Here is a 12,086-nt window from a genome sequence, read left to right on the forward strand (position 1 = left end):
GGAAGACCTTTTTTATGACCAAAAACCATCCAAAATCATAAAAAAGTTGCGAAAAAAATTCAATTTTTCTTAGGCAGACGATTTTATTGCATATTCTAGCACAAAATACACCTAAAAGTGTAGAAAAAAATTGACAGTCAAATCCAAGTAGAGGAAGACAAATATTACCACCAAAAACCATCCAAAATCATAAAAAAGTTGCCAAAAAAATTCAATTTTTCTTAGGCAGACGATTTTATTGCATATTCTCGCACAAAATACACCTAAAAGTGTAGAAAAAAATTGACACCCAGATCCGAGTAGAGGAAGACACTTTTTATGACCAAAAACCATCCAAAATCATAAAAAAGTTGCCAAAAAAATTCAATTTTTCTTAGGCAGACGATTTTATTGCATATTCTTGTACAAAATACACCGAAAAGTGTATAAAAAAATTGACACCCAGATCCGAGTAGAGGAAGACCTTTTTTATGACCAAAAACCGTCCAAAATCATAAAAAAGTTGCCAAAAAAATTCAATTTTTCTTAGGCAGACGATTTTATTGCATATTCTCGCACAAAATACACCTAAAAGTGTAGAAAAAAATTGACAGCCAGATCCGAGTAGAGGAAGACCTTTTTTATGACCAAAAACCATCCAAAATCATAAAAAAGTTGCGAAAAAAATTCAATTTTTCTTAGGCAGACGATTTTATTGCATATTCTAGCACAAAATACACCTAAAAGTGTAGAAAAAAATTGACAGTCAAATCCAAGTAGAGGAAGACAAATATTACCACCAAAAACCATCCAAAATCATAAAAAAGTTGCCAAAAAAATTCAATTTTTCTTAGGCAGACGATTTTATTGCATATTCTCGCACAAAATACACCTAAAAGTGTAGAAAAAAATTGACACCCAGATCCGAGTAGAGGAAGACCTTTTTTATGACCAAAAACCGTCCAAAATCATAAAAAAGTTGCCCAAAAAATTCAATTTTTCTTAGGCAGACGATTTTATTGCATATTCTTGCACAAAATACACCTAGAAGTGTAGAAAAAAATTGACAGCCAAATCCAAGTAGAGGAAGACAAATATTACCATTAAAAACCATCCAAAATCATAAAAAAGTTGCCAAAAAAATTCAATTTTTCTTAGGCAGACGATTTTATTGCATATTCTTGTACAAAATACACCGAAAAGTGTATAAAAAAATTGACACCCAGATCCGAGTAGAGGAAGACCTTTTTTATGACCAAAAACCGTCCAAAATCATAAAAAAGTTGCCCAAAAAATTCAATTTTTCTTAGGCAGACGATTTTATTGCATATTCTTGCACAAAATACACCTAGAAGTGTAGAAAAAAATTGACAGCCAAATCCAAGTAGAGGAAGACAAATATTACCACCAAAAACCATCCAAAATCATAAAAAAGTAGCGAAAAAAATTCAATTTTTCTTAGGCAGACGATTTTATTGCATATTCTTGTACAAAATACACCGAAAAGTGTATAAAAAAATTGACACCCAGATCCGAGTAGAGGAAGACCTTTTTTATGACCAAAAACCGTCCAAAATCATAAAAAAGTTGCCCAAAAAATTCAATTTTTCTTAGGCAGACGATTTTATTGCATATTCTTGCACAAAATACACCTAGAAGTGTAGAAAAAAATTGACAGCCAAATCCAAGTAGAGGAAGACAAATATTACCACCAAAAACCGTCCAAAATCATAAAAAAGTTGCCCAAAAAATTCAATTTTTCTTAGGCATACGATTTTATTGCATATTCTTGTACAAAATACACCGAAAAGTGTAGAAAAAAATTGACACCCAGATCCGAGTAGAGGAAGACCTTTTTTATGACCAAAAACCGTCCAAAATCATAAAAAAGTTGCCCAAAAAATTCAATTTTTCTTAGGCAGACGATTTTATTGCATATTCTTGTACAAAATACACCGAAAAGTGTAGAAAAAAATTGACACCCAGATCCGAGTAGAGGAAGACCTTTTTTATGACCAAAAACCATCCAAAATCATAAAAAAGTTGCCAAAAAAATTCAATTTTTCTTAGGCAGACGATTTTATTGCATATTCTCGCACAAAATACACCTAAAAGTGTAGAAAAAAATTGACAGCCAAATCCAAGTAGAGGAAGACAAATATTACCACCAAAAACCATCCAAAATCATAAAAAAGTTGCCAAAAAAATTCAATTTTTCTTAGGCAGACGATTTTATTGCATATTCTTGCACAAAATACACCTAAAAGTGTAGAAAAAAATTGACAGCCAAATCCAAGTAGAGGAAGACAAATATTACCACCAAAAACCATCCAAAATCATAAAAAAGTTGCCAAAAAAATTCAATTTTTCTTAGGCAGACGATTTTATTGCATATTCTTGTACAAAATACACCGAAAAGTGTATAAAAAAATTGACACCCAGATCCGAGTAGAGGAAGACCTTTTTTATGACCAAAAACCGTCCAAAATCATAAAAAAGTTGCCCAAAAAATTCAATTTTTCTTAGGCAGACGATTTTATTGCATATTCTTGTACAAAATACACCGAAAAGTGTAGAAAAAAATTGACACCCAGATCCGAGTAGAGGAAGACCTTTTTTATGACCAAAAACCATCCAAAATCATAAAAAAGTTGCCAAAAAAATTCAATTTTTCTAAGGCAGACGATTTTATTGCATATTCTCGCACAAAATACACCTAAAAGTGTAGAAAAAAATTGACAGCCAGATCCGAGTAGAGGAAGACCTTTTTTATGACCAAAAACCATCCAAAATCATAAAAAAGTTGCGAAAAAAATTCAATTTTTATTAGGCAGACGATTTTATTGCATATTCTAGCACAAAATACACCTAAAAGTGTAGAAAAAAATTGACAGTCAAATCCAAGTAGAGGAAGACAAATATTACCACCAAAAACTTCCAAAATCATAAAAAAGTTGCCAAAAATATTCAATTTTTCTTAGGCAGACGATTTTATTGCATATTCTTGTACAAAATACACCAAAAAGTGTATAAAAAAATTGACACCCAGATCCGAGTAGAGGAAGACACTTTTTATGACCAAAAACCATCCAAAATCATAAAAAAGGTGCCAAAAAAATTCAATTTTTCTTAGGCAGACGATTTTATTGCATATTCTTGTACAAAATACACCAAAAAGTGTAGAAAAAAATTGACAGCCAGATCCGAGTAGAGGAAGACCTTTTTTATGACCAAAAACCATCCAAAATCATAAAAAAGTTGCCAAAAAAATTCAATTTTTCTTAGGCAGACTATTTTATTGCATATTCTTGCACAAAATATACCGAAAAGTGTAGAAAAAAATTGACACCCAGATCCGAGTAGAGGAAGACACTTTTTATGACCAAAAACCATCCAAAATCATAAAAAAGTTGCCAAAAAAATTCAATTTTTCTTAGGCAGACGATTTTATTGCATATTCTCGCACAAAATACACCTAAAAGTGTAGAAAAAAATTGACACCCAGATCCGAGTAGAGGAAGACCTTTTTTATGACCAAAAACCGTCCAAAATCATAAAAAAGTTGCCCAAAAAATTCAATTTTTCTTAGGCAGACGATTTTATTGCATATTCTTGCACAAAATACACCTAGAAGTGTAGAAAAAAATTGACAGCCAAATCCAAGTAGAGGAAGACAAATATTACCACCAAAAACCATCCAAAATCATAAAAAAGTTGCCAAAAAAATTCAATTTTTCTTAGGCAGACGATTTTATTGCATATTCTTGTACAAAATACACCGAAAAGTGTATAAAAAAATTGACACCCAGATCCGAGTAGAGGAAGACCTTTTTTATGACCAAAAACCGTCCAAAATCATAAAAAAGTTGCCCAAAAAATTCAATTTTTCTTAGGCAGACGATTTTATTGCATATTCTTGCACAAAATACACCTAGAAGTGTAGAAAAAAATTGACAGCCAAATCCAAGTAGAGGAAGACAAATATTACCACCAAAAACCATCCAAAATCATAAAAAAGTAGCGAAAAAAATTCAATTTTTCTTAGGCAGACGATTTTATTGCATATTCTTGTACAAAATACACCGAAAAGTGTATAAAAAAATTGACACCCAGATCCGAGTAGAGGAAGACCTTTTTTATGACCAAAAACCGTCCAAAATCATAAAAAAGTTGCCCAAAAAATTCAATTTTTCTTAGGCAGACTATTTTATTGCATATTCTCGCACAAAATATAGCTAAAAGTGTAGAAAAAAATTGACAGCCAAATCCAAGTAGAGGAAGACAAATATTACCACCAAAAACCATCCAAAATCATAAAAAAGTTGCCAAAAAAATTCAATTTTTCTTAGGCAGACGATTTTATTGCATATTCTTGTACAAAATACACCGAAAAGTGTATAAAAAAATTGACACCCAGATCCGAGTAGAGGAAGACCTTTTTTATGACCAAAAACCGTCCAAAATCATAAAAAAGTTGCCCAAAAAATTCAATTTTTCTTAGGCAGACGATTTTATTGCATATTCTTGCACAAAATACACCTAGAAGTGTAGAAAAAAATTGACAGCCAAATCCAAGTAGAGGAAGACAAATATTACCACCAAAAACCATCCAAAATCATAAAAAAGTTGCCAAAAAAATTCAATTTTTCTTAGGCAGACGATTTTATTGCATATTCTTGTACAAAATACACCGAAAAGTGTATAAAAAAATTGACACCCAGATCCGAGTAGAGGAAGACCTTTTTTATGACCAAAAACCGTCCAAAATCATAAAAAAGTTGCCCAAAAAATTCAATTTTTCTTAGGCATACGATTTTATTGCATATTCTTGTACAAAATACACCGAAAAGTGTAGAAAAAAATTGACACCCAGATCCGAGTAGAGGAAGACCTTTTTTATGACCAAAAACCGTCCAAAATCATAAAAAAGTTGCCCAAAAAATTCAATTTTTCTTAGGCAGACGATTTTATTGCATATTCTTGTACAAAATACACCGAAAAGTGTAGAAAAAAATTGAAACCCAGATCCGAGTAGAGGAAGACCTTTTTTATGACCAAAAACCATCCAAAATCATAAAAAAGTTGCCAAAAAAATTCAATTTTTCTTAGGCAGACGATTTTATTGCATATTCTCGCACAAAATACACCTAAAAGTGTAGAAAAAAATTGACAGCCAAATCCAAGTAGAGGAAGACAAATATTACCACCAAAAACCATCCAAAATCATAAAAAAGTTGCCAAAAAAATTCAATTTTTCTTAGGCAGACGATTTTATTGCATATTCTTGCACAAAATACACCTAGAAGTGTAGAAAAAAATTGACAGCCAAATCCAAGTAGAGGAAGACAAATATTACCACCAAAAACCATCCAAAATCATAAAAAAGTAGCGAAAAAAATTCAATTTTTCTTAGGCAGACGATTTTATTGCATATTCTTGTACAAAATACACCGAAAAGTGTATAAAAAAATTGACACCCAGATCCGAGTAGAGGAAGACCTTTTTTATGACCAAAAACCGTCCAAAATCATAAAAAAGTTGCCCAAAAAATTCAATTTTTCTTAGGCAGACGATTTTATTGCATATTCTTGCACAAAATACACCTAGAAGTGTAGAAAAAAATTGACAGCCAAATCCAAGTAGAGGAAGACAAATATTACCACCAAAAACCATCCAAAATCATAAAAAAGTTGCCAAAAAAATTCAATTTTTCTTAGGCAGACGATTTTATTGCATATTCTTGTACAAAATACACCGAAAAGTGTATAAAAAAATTGACACCCAGATCCGAGTAGAGGAAGACCTTTTTTATGACCAAAAACCGTCCAAAATCATAAAAAAGTTGCCCAAAAAATTCAATTTTTCTTAGGCATACGATTTTATTGCATATTCTTGTACAAAATACACCGAAAAGTGTAGAAAAAAATTGACACCCAGATCCGAGTAGAGGAAGACCTTTTTTATGACCAAAAACCGTCCAAAATCATAAAAAAGTTGCCCAAAAAATTCAATTTTTCTTAGGCAGACGATTTTATTGCATATTCTTGTACAAAATACACCGAAAAGTGTAGAAAAAAATTGACACCCAGATCCGAGTAGAGGAAGACCTTTTTTATGACCAAAAACCATCCAAAATCATAAAAAAGTTGCCAAAAAAATTCAATTTTTCTTAGGCAGACGATTTTATTGCATATTCTCGCACAAAATACACCTAAAAGTGTAGAAAAAAATTGACAGCCAAATCCAAGTAGAGGAAGACAAATATTACCACCAAAAACCATCCAAAATCATAAAAAAGTTGCCAAAAAAATTCAATTTTTCTTAGGCAGACGATTTTATTGCATATTCTTGTACAAAATACACCGAAAAGTGTATAAAAAAATTGACACCCAGATCCGAGTAGAGGAAGACCTTTTTTATGACCAAAAACCGTCCAAAATCATAAAAAAGTTGCCCAAAAAATTCAATTTTTCTTAGGCAGACGATTTTATTGCATATTCTCGCACAAAATACACCGAAAAGTGTAGAAAAAAATTGACAGCCAAATCCAAGTAGAGGAAGACAAATATTACCACCAAAAACCATCCAAAATCATAAAAAAGTTGCCAAAAATATTCAATTTTTCTTAGGCAGACGATTTTATTGCATATTCTTGTACAAAATACACCAAAAAGTGTATAAAAAAATTGACACCCAGATCCGAGTAGAGGAAGACACTTTTTATGACCAAAAACCATCCAAAATCATAAAAAAGGTGCCAAAAAAATTCAATTTTTCTTAGGCAGACGATTTTATTGCATATTCTTGTACAAAATACACCAAAAAGTGTAGAAAAAAATTGACAGCCAGATCCGAGTAGAGGAAGACCTTTTTTATGACCAAAAACCATCCAAAATCATAAAAAAGTTGCCAAAAAAATTCAATTTTTCTTAGGCAGACTATTTTATTGCATATTCTTGCACAAAATATACCGAAAAGTGTAGAAAAAAATTGACACCCAGATCCGAGTAGAGGAAGACACTTTTTATGACCAAAAACCATCCAAAATCATAAAAAAGTTGCCAAAAAAATTCAATTTTTCTTAGGCAGACGATTTTATTGCATATTCTTGCACAAAATACACCTAAAAGTGTAGAAAAAAATTGACAGCCAAATCCAAGTAGAGGAAGACAAATATTACCACCAAAAACCATCCAAAATCATAAAAAAGTTGCCAAAAAAATTCAATTTTTCTTAGGCTGACGATTTTATTGCATATTCTCCCACAAAATACACCTAAAAGTGTAGAAAAAAATTGACAGCCAAATCCAAGTAGAGGAAGACAAATATTACCACCAAAAACCGTCCAAAATCATAAAAAAGTTGCCCAAAAAATTCAATTTTTCTTAGGCAGACGATTTTATTGCATATTCTTGTACAAAATACACCGAAAAGTGTAGAAAAAAATTGACACCCAGATCCGAGTAGAGGAAGACCTTTTTTATGACCAAAAACCATCCAAAATCATAAAAAAGTTGCCAAAAAAATTCAATTTTTCTTAGGCAGACGATTTTATTGCATATTCTTGTACAAAATACACCTAAAAGTGTAGAAAAAAATTGACACCCAGATCCGAGTAGAGGAAGACCCTTTTTACCACCAAAAACCATCCAAAATCATAAAAAAGTTGCCAAAAAAATTCAATTTTTCTTAGGCTGACGATTTTATTGCATATTCTCCCACAAAATACACCTAAAAGTGTAGAAAAAAATTGACAGCCAAATCCAAGTAGAGGAAGACAAATATTACCACCAAAAACCATCCAAAATCATAAAAAAGTTGCCAAAAAAATTCAATTTTTCTTAGGCAGACGATTTTATTGCATATTCTTGCACAAAATACACCTAAAAGTGTAGAAAAAAATTGACAGCCAAATCCAAGTAGAGGAAGACAAATATTACCACCAAAAACCATCCAAAATCATAAAAAAGTTGCCAAAAAAATTCAATTTTTCTTAGGCAGACGATTTTATTGCATATTCTTGCACAAAATACACCGAAAAGTGTATAAAAAAATTGACACCCAGATCCGAGTAAAGGAAGACACTTTTTATGACCAAAAACCATCCAAAGTCATAAAAAAGTTGCCAAAAAAATTCAATTTTTCTTAGGCAGACTATTTTATTGCATATTCTTGCACAAAATACACCTAAAAGTGTAGAAAAAAATTGACACCCAGATCCGAGTAGAGGAAGACCCTTTTTATGACCAAAAACCATCCAAAATCATAAAAAAGTGGCCAAAAAAATTCAATTTTTCTTAGGCAGACGATTTTATTGCATATTCTTGCACAAAATACACCTAAAAGTGTAGAAAAAAATTGACAGCCAAATCCGAGTAGAGGAAGACACTTTTTATGACCAAAAACGCATCCAAAAACATAAAAAACTTACAAAAAAAATTCAATTTTTCTTAGGCAGACGATTTTATTGCATATTCTTGTACAAAATACACCGAAAAGTGTAGAAAAAAATTGACACCCAGATCCGAGTAGAGGAAGACCCTTTTTATGACCAAAAACCATCCAAAATCATAAAAAATTTGCCAAAAAAATTCGATTTTTCTTAGGCAGACGATTTTATTGCATATTCTCGCACAAAATACACCTTAAAGTGTAGAAAAAAATTGACAGCCAAATCCAAGTAGAGGAAGACAAATATTACCACCAAAAACCATCCAAAATCATAAAAAAGTTGCCAAAAAAATTCAATTTTTCTTAGGCAGACGATTTTATTGCATATTCTTGCACAAAATACACCTAAAAGTGTAGAATTAAATTGACACCCTGATCTGAGTAGAGGAAGACTCTTTTTATGACCAAAAACGCATCCAAAAGCATAAAAAAGTTACCAAAAAGTTGTATATTCAGATGTTCATTATATGAACATTTTGCTTTCTCTTTAAGATCAGCAAAAAAATTTGCTTCCTCGTGGAGAAAGCAAAATTTTATTGACAAAATGTGAATTTTTGATTTTTTAACTTTCATTAATTCTTTAAATTTACCTCAAATGAATACTTCATATATATCGATCGATTCGTCTTGACGTAAAGAATTCGATTTTATTATATATAACCTTAAATTTTTCTATTTAAAAATTTTTTCGATTAAAAAAAAAATTTTTGGAAAAAAGACCATACAAAATTTTTTTTGGAGTATTTTTCAAAATCCTTTGGTCAGATTTGAGATATTAATATGATAAATGAGCCTACTAAATTTTATCGAAACCCATTAAAACCTGTTAAAGTTACCTTCTAAACAAAAAAGGGATCCACACACACTCACACATACATACATCCGGACAATTGATCAGGATCTCATATAACATGTTTCTATATAGAAAAAAATTTGTTTCCGCCACTTTGAAAAGTTTTATAAACGAAAGGACTACAAAGCTTTCTTCACGAGGAATAATATATATAATAATATATAATAATATAATAATAATAATTATTGATGAAGAAATTTTTATTTCAAGGTCTTTTGACGGTTGAAGTTGTTTTTATTTCAATAAACAAAGTATTATTTATTGAAATAAAAAAAACTTCAACCGTCAAATGACCTTGAAAAACATTTCTACATCAATATTAAACACGGTTCTAAACATTCTAACAATAATAATTATTATTAATTAAAGGAAAGGAATTTATCACTCGGTAAATAATATTAAATTAAAGTAAATTATTAAATTAATAATATTTAATATTAAATTCCAACTTTAATTTAATAATTATATTTATAATAAGTAATTGATAAAGTAAGGTCTATTTTCAAGGTCCTTCAGCTATGGGATTCCGTTTAGCAACGGCGCTAAGTAGTGCTACGCTACGCTACGCTACGCTTAGCTACTCTACGGATTCTTCTAATTAAAAAACAACTTAAAAACAGGGTAGTACAACACAACACAGTACAGTACAGTACAGTACAGTACAGTACAGTACAGTACAGTACAGTACAGTACAGTACTTATATTACAATTTAAAAAAAACGAACAATCATCTCCATGCTTAACATAAACATTTATTTTAACCCTTTTATAACCCTTGGATACATTGTAAACAATTTTTACCGCCATCTTAAATAATTATGGTAACGAAAACTAAAAAAAATTTGATTTTTTGAAAAAAACTCAGTGTATTCTCCTCTTAAGTGAATTTCAATTTGTGTTATAGCTAGTGACTTTGCGCTACGCTCCGAAGCGATTACACCGTAGCGATTTGGAACAAAATCTTGACCAATTCGCTAACTCGTAGCGCCGATAGACTTTGTTTTTTATCTTACACGCCACTAATTAATTTTTTTGACAAAATTCAAACGGGAGTTGATCTTGATTATCATATACAATAAGTCTGTAAAAAAAAATTAATTTTTTAGTGCTAATTAATGCAATACGCTACTTAGCGCCGTTGCTAAAAGGAATCCCATAGCAGGTCAATTTTACATTTATTATTATATAACACCTGTTCATTATTATTATTAATCTTTCCTTTTGTTAATTCCAGGTCAATAGAAGGATGGCTTGTGAAGCGGCAGAGAAGGGATAGGACTAAATACCTTAGAAGTAATGTGGGAAGGAAGGGGTAGTTTTAATTTTGATAGCGAGGTGACAGGTCAATCAGGAGCTTCTTAAGTGATTCGCGGAAAGAAGAAGTCCGCCAGGAGATTGGGGTACGCATCAGTGCCGACAATGTAAGTACAATACAATAAATAAATAATCTAATAAATATAAAATAATTATATAATAATAATAATTATTATTGATGAAGAAATTTTTTTCAAGGTCTATTGACGGTTGAAGTTGTTTTTATTTCAATAAACAAAGTATTATTTATTTAAATAAAAACAACTTCAACCGTCAAAAGACCTTGAAAAAAATTTCTACATCAATATTAAACACGGTTGTAAGCATTCTAACAATAATAATTATTATTATTAATTAAAGGAAAGGAATTTATCACTCGGTAAATAATATTAAATTAATAATATTTAATATTAAATTCCAACTTTAATTTAATAATTATAACAATATTTAAGAATAATTTCCTTTCCTTAATCTTGAAGTCACAATTCTACCTCTCTCTCTCTCTAAAAGCATGTACTAATAAAAGAGAGACACGTCATGTATAGGAAAAAAATTATTGAATAACAAAATAGTAATTTAAATTTTTAATAAATTTTTTATAAAACTGTAGAAATAAAAAATAAATTATAGAAAAATAGTGTTTATATCTATATAAAAGAAATTGAAAAAGCTTGACAATAAAGGCAATCAGTAAGAAACGATGAGGAGAAAATCGTGGATGCTGTAACCAGCAGACATCCGTCGATCGGTCCAAAGTATTTCCGGTGCTCGAGGCCCTTCTGTGAGTATATAGAGTTCTTTTTTTCTCTTCAAGCCACATAAAGAGTATGAAACAAATTCAGACACTAGAAAAGTAAGGCATCCAACCAGGTAGAGCGATTGTGTCTCTAAAAAAGATTTTAAAAAAAGCACCAAGAGCAAAAGAGATGTAAAATATACTATATATGACGATGAGAAAGAGAGAGAGTGTGGAACTAGAGAAAAAAAAGGGAGGAAAAAAAAATTTGAAGGATGAAAAAGAGCCGTCGATCTTGTATTTTGCAATTCCAATGTCTGATGCGTTGCTATTGTTTTCGAGATAGGCGGTATACATGCATCTGATACATGCCGTGTCTCTCTTTGATTAGTACATGCTTTTCCGCTAGAGAAAACTCTTGAATCAGAAAACATCAACGTCGCAAAAGAGTGCGTTTGATATTCTTCAGATGTTTAGAATATATAGAAAAGAATATTGCGATGTCTTTTTTTTTCTTGTTAGATTGCATTCAGTCTTTCAAGAATTCTCAGATTATTCTATATCGCGAGAAACAAAAAAAAATTCCTAATATTTTGAAATAAAAAAAAAACACAATCGTGAATTGAAAATTTTAATTATTTCGAATTGTTTAAAATTTTCTTTTATCACTTTATTTGTGAATTTAACTAATTATTATAATTAGAGAAATAACGTTTGCTTGCCATTGTTGTCGATTTTAATTGAATTTCGAAC

The 12,086-nt window shown here is 30.6% G+C and overlaps 1 protein-coding gene across 2 annotated transcripts in view; it reads left to right on the forward strand.

The window, feature by feature from the left end:
- LOC127283004 (uncharacterized) overlaps window positions 1-12,086 on the forward strand; it is a gene marked incomplete at its 3' end in the record, with an annotated part of 179,325 nt that overhangs the window by 19,003 nt on the left and 148,236 nt on the right. For both annotated transcript variants that reach the window (XM_051307635.1, XM_051307636.1), the window contains 1 exon segment: window positions 10,518-10,704.

Source organism: Leptopilina boulardi, unplaced genomic scaffold (genome assembly GCF_019393585.1).
Source record: "Leptopilina boulardi isolate dan_hultmark-lab unplaced genomic scaffold, ZJU_Lbou_2.1 LbouV2_304, whole genome shotgun sequence".
Taxonomy (NCBI): domain Eukaryota; kingdom Metazoa; phylum Arthropoda; class Insecta; order Hymenoptera; family Figitidae; genus Leptopilina; species Leptopilina boulardi.